Here is a 14,186-nt window from a genome sequence, read left to right on the forward strand (position 1 = left end):
CCCGCTCTGCGCCTCTCGCCAGGGGCAACACCAGAGTGGTGGGGCGTCCAACCCCTCTCAAGGAAACTGGTTCCGTCGAGGCAAGCCAGACTATATCTAGCCGGTACCTCTCAACCTCGCGCACCAGCTCAGGCTCCTTCCCCGCCAGAGAGTGACGTTCCAGCCCCAGAGCCAGCTTCTGCAACCGGGGGTTGGACGCCAGGGTCCCCACCTCCGACTGCCGCCCATCTCTCTTGCACCTGCCCCCTGAGACCTCTCCCATGGGTGGTGGGCCTATGGGAAGGTAGGCTACATGCATTCCACTGAATTAAACATGAAGCCAAAAATCCGATATGATCTAAAAGCCATGTTCTGCCTCAGTTTTTGATTCTTGTCTTGGGAAGGGACTTGCACATAAAGCCTTTGGTGACCTTGATGATGTAATGCCTGCATCTCGACTGCTTTTACGCTTCATATGTGCTTTTAAGCCCCCTCCTTCCTCCACTAGACCGACAAACACTGCTCCCAGACTCTGTCGTATTTTCACACGAACTTTGGACAGCTGAAGGCGTACAGAATGGGGTTCAACACTGGATTCAAGAACGCAAAGGTTGTGGCTCTGGGCAGCCCCACCTCCACCAGTTTAAGATATGGCATCCCATACTGGGTTGTCACTTCGATTATGCAGAAGATGTGATAAGGAACCCAGCACAGTACGAATGCTGTGATCAGAAATGTCACCATCTTGGTGAAGCTCTGGACAGCTGATTTTGACTGGTCTGATTAGAGAGAATCAGACATGGTAGTACGTGTTTGGGATAAAGATGCATCAGTGGTCAAGAGGCTTGAGAATGAATTTGTGTTTTTTTGTGGTGGAGAGGTGTTACTTGACACAATAAGTGCATCAGGGCACCTTGCACTCTGCATTCTCCTCCTGTTCCTATTCTTCAGACTGAGACCAATTTTGATGTAGCTCCCTGCAATCACTACCAGGGGGAACAGGAATGCTAGCAGCAATTTGGAGATAGCTGTTCCTGCCTGCCTTACTTTGCAATCTCTCTCCAGAGTGTCTCGAGATGAATACATGGCAAAATTATGATAGCATAGAGTCCTATTATCATTTCTCACAGTCACTGAGCAAAAACAGAAAGTAAGGTAATGTATTAATTACTGCCCACAGCCAACCAATGCACAAACTTTCCACGCTCCTGCCACTGACCGATGATTCTGACACGCAGGCCTGCGGAGGCCAAACCACCAACATATGGCATTGGGTATCTGTTGAGGCTGTGATTCTTCATGCTCAGTAGCAAGGGACAGATCAGCTCACTGGCTTCTTGGTTGTAGGTTGTGTTTGACATCAGTGCTCTGAAAGAAAAGAAGACTGTAATAGTAAGAACTGATTAAAATCAGATTGTTTGTGGAGGCACTGGTGCACACTGCTTATTTTTTGTTGGAAAACTAAATGATCTTCTGATTAATGTTCTGTCTGCTGTGGGGAGCAGTAGACTTGCCTTTGCCTGTAGAAAGTCGATAAATTTCCACAAAATCTGTCTGTACATATACTGAGTAACTAGCTGACTAACAACAAGGTTTCATCTGGCTTTTAATTTCTATTGTGCAAAAACAAATCTACTTTGCTTGGCAGAGGATACTGAAATTACATTTTTGGATTTTTTGACTTTACGTAAAATAAGCAGTAAAGACTTTGTGCTAGAAATTTCATGCGTCATTTACTCATGTCCTGCCACTACAGCTTTTCAAGTTGCGTAATGATATCAAATGTAATGACTGTCCCCGGGATACACACACAGTTTGCTGTGCACTGTCCATCACAGAATACACAAAAAACAAAAAAAATACCAGGACACAAGTTAAATGTACTAAACATAAAAAATATACTAATAAATTTTAATTTACTTTTCTTGTTCTATTTTTGATAGATAACATACCAAAGCCTGGACTGCATATATTCATTGTAGAGGGCAGGTGGGGCGCACTTCTTAAGGTTTCATTGGTGTCATCACGGCTGAGAAACACTGAGGTATGATTGTATTTCAAGTTAGTTTTGTTATTTACCAACAAGATCGGGCATTTTCCACACTGGCTTTAGATATTTTAGTTTTTTTTTTTAAATAATGTACTGCATATTAAAACTTTAAGAAGGATCGAGAGGATCACAACACAATAACTGCACGTGTAGAATAAGCTATGTATTATAAAATAGTTATTTCTTTATAGAGAAATGAATAAGTGTTTGTTTATTCATGCAGCTTTTATGGTTTTTTATTTATCAACCTGTTAGTCATCTCCATTGTTGTTAAACTACTATTTTACTTTATTTTGTAAATATGTATATATAATTTTGAAACTTATTTTTATTTCTTTTTACACTGGGGAAGTTTGGCGGTGCAGTGGTTAGCACTGTTTCCGGTTTGCATCCGGCAAAAGCCTTTCTGTGTAGCGATGCATGTTCTCCACATGGCTGTGTGGGTTTTCTTTGTTTCTTCTCGCAGTCCAGACATTAGTAATAGGTAATTTGTGCTCAAGTTCACTTCACAACTTACACAATACATGGAAAGTGTGAGTCATAAAAGAATAAAGGCAAACGTGCAAGTTTGATGGGAGCGACCTGTCAGCACATTCTTCCACGACACTCTGCCATTGCATTGACTATTGCGGGCTTAATAGAATACTTATTTTCTGGAGAGAAGGTTATTTGTATGATGCCAAATATTATTTATTTATTCTTTATCTTTATTTGGTTTGGCTTATAAAAATGATCAAATGGGCTGTATAGGACATAAATTCTCTGATTCGTTGTTTTCTGATAGATCTTAGCTGAATCACACAGTGTTTTTCTGTCTAGTATTATATAACCAACCTGTTTCATTTTTCTCTCCTTGTAGGACTGATCATGACTTTACTTCTGGGCATAGCTCTGCTGGCTTTGGCCTATCAGGGGCCCACTGTGGCCTTTGTCCCCATCGGGGTCGTGCATCCACTCATATCAGCATCACAGGAACGGCCCTATTGCCAAAAAGTGCACAGAGACATGTGGGCGTGGCTGGGCAGCTGGGCATGAGTTCGAACCCACGTAGGATGAAGATGAAAATGTGGCAAGAGAGCACAATTACACAAAAAACGAAGAAACACACCACAAAGAAACTTCACTCGCAAATAGCTAATACAACTAATATTTATGGCAAGTGGAGGCAGTAAATTATCTGATTAATTCCATTTCACAATGGCAGCTGAGCCACCCATGTGTAAAGTGTAACAGATTCCCTCAGATCAGGCTGTAGATGTAAATATGTAAATATGTTTTGTATGTGTATTGTCCTACTGCTGTTGACACACAGGTTCAAACCAACACAGGTCCCATCCATCATCCAAGCGTGTTGTGTTGTTTAGTATATAAGTAGTTTGAGAGAATTATACTTCATCATGCAATGGCTTTTTATTTTGAATTTTAATGGAACTGTAACTTCTAACTTTGACCTCTTGACGACAGGGTCCATCTCCTGAAAGAGCTGGTGCCAGGCCTGTTCTGGCCCCACCAGCCACAGGAGAAGTTGTCTTGGTGCCAAGTTTCCCTTGCTCTTCAAGAAATCTACACCCAGAATGGACTGATGACCGTGACTTTGCAATAGGTAAGATAATGTAAAACAAAACAACCAAACAATGAAATATTGAGCTGTGTGTGTTTAAAATTGATTTGCTTTTACACATATCAAGTTATGCTTGTGAAAAATCCCTTCAGTGCTCCACCACTTCAATTCAGAGGCCTTTCTGGAGGACGTGGCTGATCACGGAGGGTGTGGTGGCCATTAAGGCTAATATCGGCAAGGAACTTCAAGGCTGCCAGGGAAACACTGGGCAGAGTCCTTCATACGCTACAGGTAACAACCAAACACATATTGAATAGGGATTGGTCATGATGAATTCATAAGGAGATAATTTACTAAAAAGAGGAAAATGTATGCATAAAGTATTAATGTGTGCTCCTCCATGCACTGCCAGGATTCTACAGCCACAGTAACTGGGTGGAGCTGGGATACACAGAGCCTACCCCAACCTATTACGCCCAGACCTTCCTCTGGAAACCTGGCAGGTTGTGGTTTGTTTACAAGGATACGTCTCTATTTCATTAATTAAAATGTCATAACGAAGATCATATAACTGTAGGTTGGGTAAAAACCCGTCTGGGGAGCATATCTATAAACCAAAGCGAGTGTGCTTTTGTTTATATTCGTTGGCTTTGGTGTGTATTATTTTCAGATGACTGTAAGGCTCTGATTAACACTTCTATCAGTGCTCTACCAATATACATAGACCAGAAGTCAACCAATTAACTGAAGTGATGCTTTTACTGTATTCTTTATTCATTATGCGTCCCATGTGTCTTTTACTTGTGTAGATGTCACACTGCCACCTGCAATGACTGTGCCAGTGGAACATGTCCCAATCCCCTCTCCAACTCCTGAAAAAGAAGAACTCACATCAGGCTACATGGGAATCTCCTCTGCCAACAAACCAAAAGGTATTAGCATCAGTGACAAAATATTTTCAAACTATATTTAAATACATAGAGACATATCTATTCACAGTCACAAGGAGGTGAACCACTGAAAGGCCTATTGTAACACTAGAGCCATGGACAGTGTTTTAATCATAATCTATCTACTCTTTTAATCCCTGTCACTCATTGGTTGTGGACAAATATTCTGGATTTTTTCCTGAGGAGTAGAACTGGTAGTTTAGTACAAAATATACTAAACAGTAATTAAATATCTTTCATAAAACAGTGAGGCATGAATGGCAATGCAGTGACCAGAATCGTGATTGTATTGACTAGTTTGACAGTTTGATCTAAGTTTGGTGAAGCCCAGGTGTTTGCACTGGAAGGACTCATCTGAGAATGACAATCGCGTTGTGCCGGCTTTCTCATCTACTTACTCTAAAAAGGGACCAAAACAATAAGATCATACTGTATAAATACTTGACACTGGTGACTGAGATCATAGATTCATAAAAAAAACTGTTTTTACTGAGGCAATAATCAAGTGAAAGTAGCAGGGTCATTTCTCATAGGGCTCAGTGGTCATCGGACCCATTTGTTCTAGCTGAAAAATAAGTATCCTGTAGGTCATTAGAAAGAATGCAGGCTTATGACACTTCCTCTTAGGCTTCACTTCTGTCCACAAATTATGTAGTCATGGATTTAATTTCTGTCAAGATATGGAAACATTTCTATATGAGGCCATGACTTGACAAGCCCTTCATGATAGAAAGAGACAGACAAAACAAGAAGATATTTCAAACTACTCACTTACTCACATAATTGAAGATAATAATATATAATATATATATATTTTTTTATAGAACTGATTTATTTAGGAGGCTTCATTTAGAATTAGTCATAATTTATCTGATAAACAGCAAAAGGATCAGCCAGGCCTACACCTTGAAGGAACAGTTTGACATCTTGGGAATATACTTATTTGCTTGCTGCCAAGATGGATGATGGCAGATTCCACTCTCACTGTCAGTTTGAATATGTAGCACTTCACTTCCTGGAGTCTTGTTGTTATCATGAGACTGTAGAAGCTCCAGGAAGTGACTACTCTTCGCCAAGAAGTTAAGTTTAACTGTCACAAATAATCAGGTAAAATCATCATGACATGTCCCACACATAACCTAATGGTAAATGGATATAGCGCTTTTTCAACCATTCAAATTGCGTTACCACTACATATGTCGTTGACCCATCCACACACACCTTCATACACTGATGACATTGGCTACCATGCAAGGTCCCAACTGGCCAACTAATCATCAGTTTTTGGGAGGTAACCATTCATACACATTTACACTGATCTGGGGATCAAAATCCGATTATCTGATTAGTGGACGACCTGCTCTACCTCCTGAGCCACAGCCACCCATAGCTTCCCACGAAACATTTTACAGTGAGCAGTGAGCTTTATAAGTGGTGTTAGGTCGATTTTGTCACCTTTGGAAAGGGCCAGGCTAGTTCTTTACCCCGTTTCTTGTCTAAGTTAACCAGCTGCTGGCTTTATCTTAATATTTATATTTCAGATATAAATACTGTGAATCTTTTCATCCAACTCCTAAGCAAAAAATCCTATATACTAAAATGTCAAATTACTCCTTTACCTTGGAGGGATCATGCTGTCATGCTCAACTAATAACAACTACATCACGTCAGTAACTGTCTTATGAGATTCTATATTTCCTATTCCTATATGCAACATAATTCATATGCCAGTTATTCATAGAACATGTTTTTCTACCTGGAGTACAAACAAACATGATTCAATACTGGCAGGTATGTCCACCATTAATACTATTCGATTTCCCAGTTCGATCTGTCCCTTCTGTCCTGCACCAGGTAAATGCAGCCATGGCGGTGCAGGTGACCGAACTAGCACACGGTTCCTCGCGGAGGATCAGCAAGGATGAGCGTCGATCCGACAACAGGCCTTCCACAATGCTGCGCAGTGAATGCAGCACAGCTGCTAGCTTGCAGCTGCTGGACGATATCCGGTTAGCTGCTGGAAACAAGACTTTCTGAGTACGGCATTCAGATATGGCAAACAAAGATCAGTCCCAATTTGATCTGAATCATGAAGTTTTACTTTGCGATTGAAACAAACATTTCACTGTCCGGACTGAGTAAGATGATATGTTTTAACTGATATTTTTTATTTATCGCTCTTTGTCACAGAATGCTGGGATCGCCCGCTCTCTGTCGTGTGCTTTGTTATTGACACCACTGGCAGTATGTCAGATGACATCGCAGAAGCGTTGGACGTGTTACGAAATCATTGACAGCAAAAAGGAACACAGGATGAGCCATCGAGTACATCCTGGTTCCCTTCAATGACCCCATATGAGTTCCATTAGGCTAGTGGTGTTAGACTACCATAGAATGTTATATATATGTTAGCTGGCTGTATTATTGTAATACTAGTTTAAGAATTAAGCGGATTTAGCAACTGTGCAAACTGTAAATCTGCGAAGAGTCCAGTAGTTCAGAAAGTATTGTGATTTAAAGAGAACCAATATATTTTTGTGCTTTATCTGTAGGTTTGGACCTATGATCCGGACAACAGACCCTGATAAGATGAAAAAAGAACTCTCTGAGCTCAGAGCAACAGGTGGTGGTGATGCCCCTGAAATGTGCTCTATCTGGACTTGAGGTACTCAAACATACACGATATTGTCAGACCAAAACAAGGATGTTTATTGATTGAGGAAAAAAATTCCAGATATTTATATTCATAAGATCTGTGTGATCCAAAGGGAACTGACCAGATTCATTATTTTATTCCTCCAGTGTGGCTCTCACCGGTGCCCCTCCCTCCTCCCAGATCTATGTTTTCACTGATGAAACCCAAAGACATGTACCTCAAGGACACTATTGATGCCCTCATCAGGAGCACCAAATCAACGGTAAATAGTGATAAACACTGATGAGTCCTGTTCACTTATTAAGTACATTTATCTTGAAAAGATGGCTATTTATCTCAGCGTTAAATGATCCCCACAGGTGTCATTTTTCGAGACTGAAAGCGGAGGAAGGAAACGTCGTTCCCTCAGAGCTAGCTTCCAAGGCACAAGGACCTGGCTTTGGCCTCTGGAGGGACAGGCTATACAGGTGTCTAAGAGTCAGTTGCATCAGGCCACAGCGTCATCCTTGACACGTCTACTTCTGCTCTGGTAAGCTCTGATTGTTCTAATAATGATATAGTGTTCAATAATATAAGTATAATCATATTTGGTCTAGTTTGAGACATAGAGACTAAATCATTAATTTGCTCCTATTACTCTCCTCTCCATCAGGTGACAGTTCTTCAGCGAGCAAGGAATGGTGGGGGCACAGGAGATCTTTCCCTTCGATGGACGAACTCTGAAAAATACCACCATCTACATCACAGAACATCCGTTACTTTCACAGTGACTAACCCTGCAGGTAAACACGATTCTAATGCATTGTTTTAAGGATATAAAAAAAGGTTTGAGAATTGTTATTAAGTGTCACCTTTTCTTGACGCTTAGAGTGTCATTGTGATACATGTCTAAACGCCTACTTCTAAATTCCAGTGCTACCCAGAACCAGAACGAGGCCAGTGGTAAACTGGGTACCATACAGACAGTAGGCAACCTGTATAGAAGTCTCTCAATGCTGACAAGCAAACAGGAACATGGAAGATAAACATAATGTCCAACCAACCATACTCACTTAAATCACAGGTCAGAGATTGTGAAGAATTGTGTCTTTAGATTAACGAGCAATTAACTATTAGGAGAATGGAATGAATGACTCCTTTCATGTAATCTATGCCAGTAATCGCACTGAGCCATCATGTTATATGGTTTTTAATCAGTAGCATATTTATTATCATCATGCAGTTCATCAAATCCTTCTATTGATGTATATCTATATTTACAGTAAGGCTGTATTGTGTTTCCAGGCCAGAGCACGATTACCTTTATTTATGATTTTTGTGGAAAGCTTCGGAGGACCTCACCCAGTTATGCGTAGTCAGTGGGCGTCCACAAGCAGGTAAACAACATTCAATAAAGCAATTTTCACAGCATAAGCATACATTATATAGATACACAATCATTCATAGGGTTTATGATTTTAATTACTACAGTATATACTAAATAGCATAAATCTAGATAAGTAATAAACATGTCCTTTTGTTTTTGTAATTTTACAGCTCAGGCTCATCATACAGAGAAGTAAATTTAAAGCTGCTTCATTTTGGATTTGCTTTTATTTTGGCTCTTACTGATGTCATATCAGGGAGAGCCAAAACAAGAAATTTGGAGGCTGCTTTCAAGAAAAAACTTCTAATAAAACCCACTGTACATTAACCACCAGCAAACGGCAGATATTTGCAGCTAAAGAGACAGTATTCCTTTGACAGAGCGCTCATTTACCAGGGATATGACTCTGAATCAATGCAAATGTTGCTCCTTGTCTGCTAGATGTGTAAATTAGCAGCTACTTGCTAACATGTTTGCTATAACACTTTTATGATGCAATGATGTTGTGATTGCAGCTTGTTTTACCAGCATGTGGCTAAAAACATCAGTTAATACAGGTTAACTTACTGATAAGGCAATTGAGGTAATTATACTAACATATAAACTTAAATAAATGCTTTGACTTTTCTCCTTTCTCTGGAAACCCAGGCCAACCAGCCAACTGATGGTCTCAGTAATGGGTCGGAAAGGTCCATCATCGATGGCTATTGGAGAGATTGGCCTGGTAACTGGTATCTGGTTCTCAGAGTGTTAGCAATGGCAAAACAACTGACATGGGAAATGGAGAGATCTTGGTGACTGTTGATGCCGTCCCTAGCGGAGAGTTTGTGGTCCTCCTAAATGGAACCGACAAACTATCAAACAGTCAATTTCAGAGGCAGTCTACCACCCAGATGTCTGTGTCCAAAGTGAATATCCAGGTTGGTCTTTTAACTTTCTCGTCACGTCCTGTGTACCCATTCAAATTTTATTTGATTTGAAGTAAAATGAAATAATACACCTTACAACTTTTTTTTCACTTTTCTTCTCTTCCATTTTTCTCTAGGCTGTGGTAGATAGCAGTGTGGAGCCAGGAAAAACCTTCAATCTTGCCTTCAGTGTCATGACCCAGGGTTCTGGTGGTAAATACACAATTAGCGCTAAAAATGACAGAAATTTCGAGATACCTTCCCAGACAGGTGAGGGAGAAGCAACTAAAACACAATTCCTTTGTTAAATATCCTAATCCATATTGACACGTCTGTGAATAGCAATTCTAAGGCATTTTTTCAAAATACATTAAATATGTTGGAAAGTATTTGCTGAAAACAAATTGGCTGCTGACTGCTCCCATGGGTGGTCGTGGCTTCAGCGCCTTCAGTGGACATGCCCTCAAAGTCCGGTGCTCATTTTTTACACAATCTTGACGCCTAATTTCATAGCTTGGCTGGGTCCTGAATAACACTTCTTCTTTAGACTGACAAACTCAGAGCACAATTATTTTCTATTCACATTTATTCTGACTTTACACAGTCTTTGAGTACCCCATCCTGTTGCCTTAAGTTAAGGGCCAAGTTACATTATATGGATTTCCATGAAATTTGGTACACACATTCTTGTCCTCTACAGAATGAACTGTATTGTATTGTATCATTTATCCCTTAAGTTTTTATCTAGCACAATCATTGCATCAAAATTTTTATTTGTCCAAACAATTAGTTTATGACATTGGTTCTACTTTGTGTTTAAAGACAATATTAAAAATAAAACAATGCATTGATTATTCACAGCAATAGTTGATATTCATAAAGTATATCTTTGTCTCTTGTCTTGACAGCATCACCTTGAACACTGGACAATATACTAATGCCGTTGACCATTACACCACCTGCCAACACACCATCGGGCACTGATGTCACTCTGACTATGGAAGCCAAGTCACAAGTGGTGCTGACTCCAATTACGTTGTTTTGAGATTCTCTGTTGTTACTAAGGAACCAACACACCCCTGGATTAAGATTTGAAAAAAGTGTAAATACATCAAAAGCTTTTGAACATAACCATAACACAGCTATTACAGATTAATTTCTTCAAATGTATTCAAGTATCCTACAGATCTAAATGTCCTTCGCTGTGATTCAGCATACATTTCCCATTCTTCTATTCCTGCTCCGTCCAGATTACAGATTTTGTTCCTCCTCATGTGAAGTGGTTGGTGTGCTGGCTGATGATTGCCCTCAAGACGTGTCTCAGTGTGGACCTTTCAGTTGGGAGCTCTCAGCCAACCTTACTGATGGAAATGGCACTGGGATAACCAGAAATTTCCCTGAATCAGGGCAATGGAAACTTAACACACACTTCCTTGAATGACCCAGTCTAGTGCAAACTACACAGCCTCCTCTGCTCACAGATTGTTGAGCTGATAGCTGTAGATAAAGCTGGGAATGTGGGCAAGTGTTTATCATTCCATTGTACGTTCTGCGGGCCCTGCTTTACCTGTCGCTGCCAGTTTGGTTGTGCCGGGTGTTATCTGCCTTTGTAGCAAGTTTTAAAGGGCTAAAGTTGTTCATTGTATCCACTTAAATAAATGTAAGTACTAATTAAATGATGGGCGAATGTATAAATAAATATTCATGATCTGAAAAACATTTGTTGTACATTTCTAGCTTGTTCAATCTTGTTTGGAATAAAACTTTGGTTGCCCGCACGCCTGGGCCCTGATTCAGACGGCAGCCTAAACAAACTCCAAGGCTTCACTGAGATAGGAATCTCAGTTCAGAGAAGTCTGATTAAACAGATAATCAGTGTTAATTTGTCACCCATTTTTCAATTTAGTCTTAGTCTTGTTCAAAGTTCTTCTTAGTCTTAGTCACTTAGTCTTTCACAAATCATTTTTATTAGTCAATTTTAGTCGACTAAAGTCTCAAAATTATTCTAGATTTAGTCAAACGTGAACACAGGGTATTTTAGTCCAGTTTAGTCAAAACATTTTAGTATTTTTCTATTATTTCAGGAATATTTTTTGTTTATTAATTCCAGTTCACTTGTGTTCCACAGCTAACAATATAAATGTCTTGATGAACTGAATTGAATGAATTCATTTCAATGCAACTGTGCTAAGCGTCTTGTCTGTTGTTTCAATACACACTTAATTTTCATTTTTTAATCCATCACTGTTAGTTTTTAACACAAATGGGGAGGCTAGACCATTCTTGACTGTTATGCCATATGCGCACATTTTAAAAACGTTGGGCTGCAAACGGGTTCAGGCTCTACGAAGCTGTCAACCAAATGGACCGGGCTGAATTCTATCGGGCCCGGGCCGGGTTGGGCCTGACTCTAAGGCCCGCTTCATGGCTCTAGATTGCACTTTCGGTACACCGTTTTCTCCTGCATGCGGTTGGTTTTCAGGCCACAGGTGCTAGAGCAGCCAGAGGATATCAAACGTGCGGCCGTGACGTTGCCTACAGTAAAAGAAGGGCTGGCACAAACACATGACAGCAGGACTGGATGTTGCTTTTTTTTCTAATAGTAGACGAAAACAAGGAGGACGTTTTTGTTCTTGCATGACATTTTCGTCTTGTTTTATTCGTCAACAAAACGCACATTGGACATTTTTCGTCACTGTTTTAGAACATTGTGTCGTCTCGTCATCGTCTTGTCTTCGTCAAGGGAAAAAGGCTCGTTAACGAACATATTTCGTCTCGTCTCGTCTGACGAAATTAACACTGCAGATAATCAGACTTAGATAACTGTCATTCTGACCCCAGGACAACATGGGGGTTAACTCAAAAACAGGGTATATTGTACTTTCATATAAACAAGGTCTATTGGCCCTAAATTCCAATACAAAAGAGAAGAATTTGTGGTAACTGTTTGGACTGAAATAAGACTAAAGGTGCAACATAGAATTGATTGACATTTAACTATATGCTTTAAATAACAGTCAAACCAGGCGGGGTCATTTTTTACCCAACAGGACAAATCGTGATGACATTATGAGGGTTAATTCAGTCAACTCTGGATATGTTCACTCTGAGACTACAATTCACCATGGCAACAAATAAAAGGCAGAGCCTCCATTTTTACTGGATGCAGGGTATCAGGGCCGCTTTTTGCTATGGGCAATGTGGGCAACCGCCCAGGGCGCAATCTATGTGAGGGTGCATAAGTGCCCTGAAAAAAAAAAAAAAAACTTGCCAGTTTTCTATTCGCTCATTTCCCCTTTAAGTTAGTGGAGTGGGCGCCCTTCATTGTCACGTCAACTTTCGTGAGAGTCATACAGGTTGTGGTGTGTCAGAAGAGCCACAGGGGAGGGGGGAGGGGATAGACTGATCCCAGGCGGCAGGCCACACAACACAAACTGTTTCAAATAAATTGTATTTCATTCATAGAATTAACATAGACCCATACCTACATGTAATTAATTGGGTTATGTGAAAAATGAAAAAATAATAATAATCTGTTCAGTCATCTACGTGTCCCACGTGACTCCGGTTGATTGACGGCGAACCGACGGTGTTGGTAAAGGTAAGTGGTTGATAATGCAAGTCTTCATCATGGACAAAGAAGCATCAGGTGCCCAGTTTAGAAAACGAAGGAAAGAAGAAGAGGAGAAACGGGCCAAAGATAGCCTCTTGCCATATGTTGCTATTAGCCACAGAAGATGACTCTAGATAGGTCGTATTTAGTTTTGCTAAATTAGCAACTATTAGAATTGACATCATGTCATGCAACTAATTTCACCCATAGGCAACCAGTCTGGTTGTGTTTGCAACACGACAAGTGCAGATTCACACAGACGTCCTGACTGTGGAATGTTTTATTACTGTACACTTATGCTAACTTAAACAACTTCTAATATACATTGACATGGCATTTTGTAAGCTACATGTGATATAGCTTTTTAAATAATTGTAGTATGTTAGGCTTAGTTTAGGGGATGTTAACGAATGTTATAAAATGGGCATCATGGTCATTTTAATAGGGTAACGGGTGCATGTGTGATGTGAGTGTGATCTACCTACACATTGTATCTTAATTGTAAATTCAGGGGCACTTCTGCAGGTAGCTCCGGCAATCACTACCAGGGGGAACAGGGGCTAGCAGCAATTGGGAGATGGCTGTTCCTGCCTGCCTTACTTTGCAATCTCTCTCCAGAGTGTCCGAGATGAATACATGGATACAAAATATGATAGCATAGATTCCTATCATCATTCTCACAGCACTGAGCGAAACAGAAAGTAAGGTAATGTATAATTACTGCCCACAGCCAACCCAATGCAGGAATCAGAAGTCAGACAGGGCCAGATTAAGCACCCAGACAGATGCCACAGTGCGTCGCCGTAGGCGGTAGCCCACCACCCACAGGATCAGGGCATTCTCCAAAATCCCAGGCAGGAGACCAGGCCGTGGAAGAAAACACCACCATATTGGCATTTAGGTTCTGTTGAGGTGTGATTCTTCATGTCGGTAGCAAGGGACAGATCAGCTCACTGGCTTCTTGGTTGTAGGTTGTGTTGAACATCAGTGCTCTGAAAGAAAAGAAGACTGTAATAGTAAGAACTGATTAAAATCAGATTGTTTGTGGAGGCACTGGTGCACACATGCTTATTTTTGTTTGAAAACTAAATGATCTTCTGATT

At 40.5% G+C, this 14,186-nt stretch overlaps 1 protein-coding gene and 1 long non-coding RNA gene across 3 annotated transcripts in view; both read left to right on the forward strand.

The window, feature by feature from the left end:
* vwa11 (von Willebrand factor A domain containing 11) overlaps positions 1-14,186 on the forward strand; it is a 50,097-nt gene that overhangs the window by 16,589 nt on the left and 19,322 nt on the right. The window lies entirely within an intron of this gene.
* Positions 7,090-7,689, forward strand: LOC113746623 (uncharacterized). The gene is made up of 3 exons (XR_003462998.1): positions 7,090-7,205; positions 7,343-7,458; positions 7,556-7,689. It is a non-coding gene; the product is annotated as an uncharacterized LOC113746623 (long non-coding RNA).

Source organism: Larimichthys crocea, chromosome X (genome assembly GCF_000972845.2).
Source record: "Larimichthys crocea isolate SSNF chromosome X, L_crocea_2.0, whole genome shotgun sequence".
In the NCBI taxonomy this organism is placed as follows: domain Eukaryota; kingdom Metazoa; phylum Chordata; class Actinopteri; family Sciaenidae; genus Larimichthys; species Larimichthys crocea.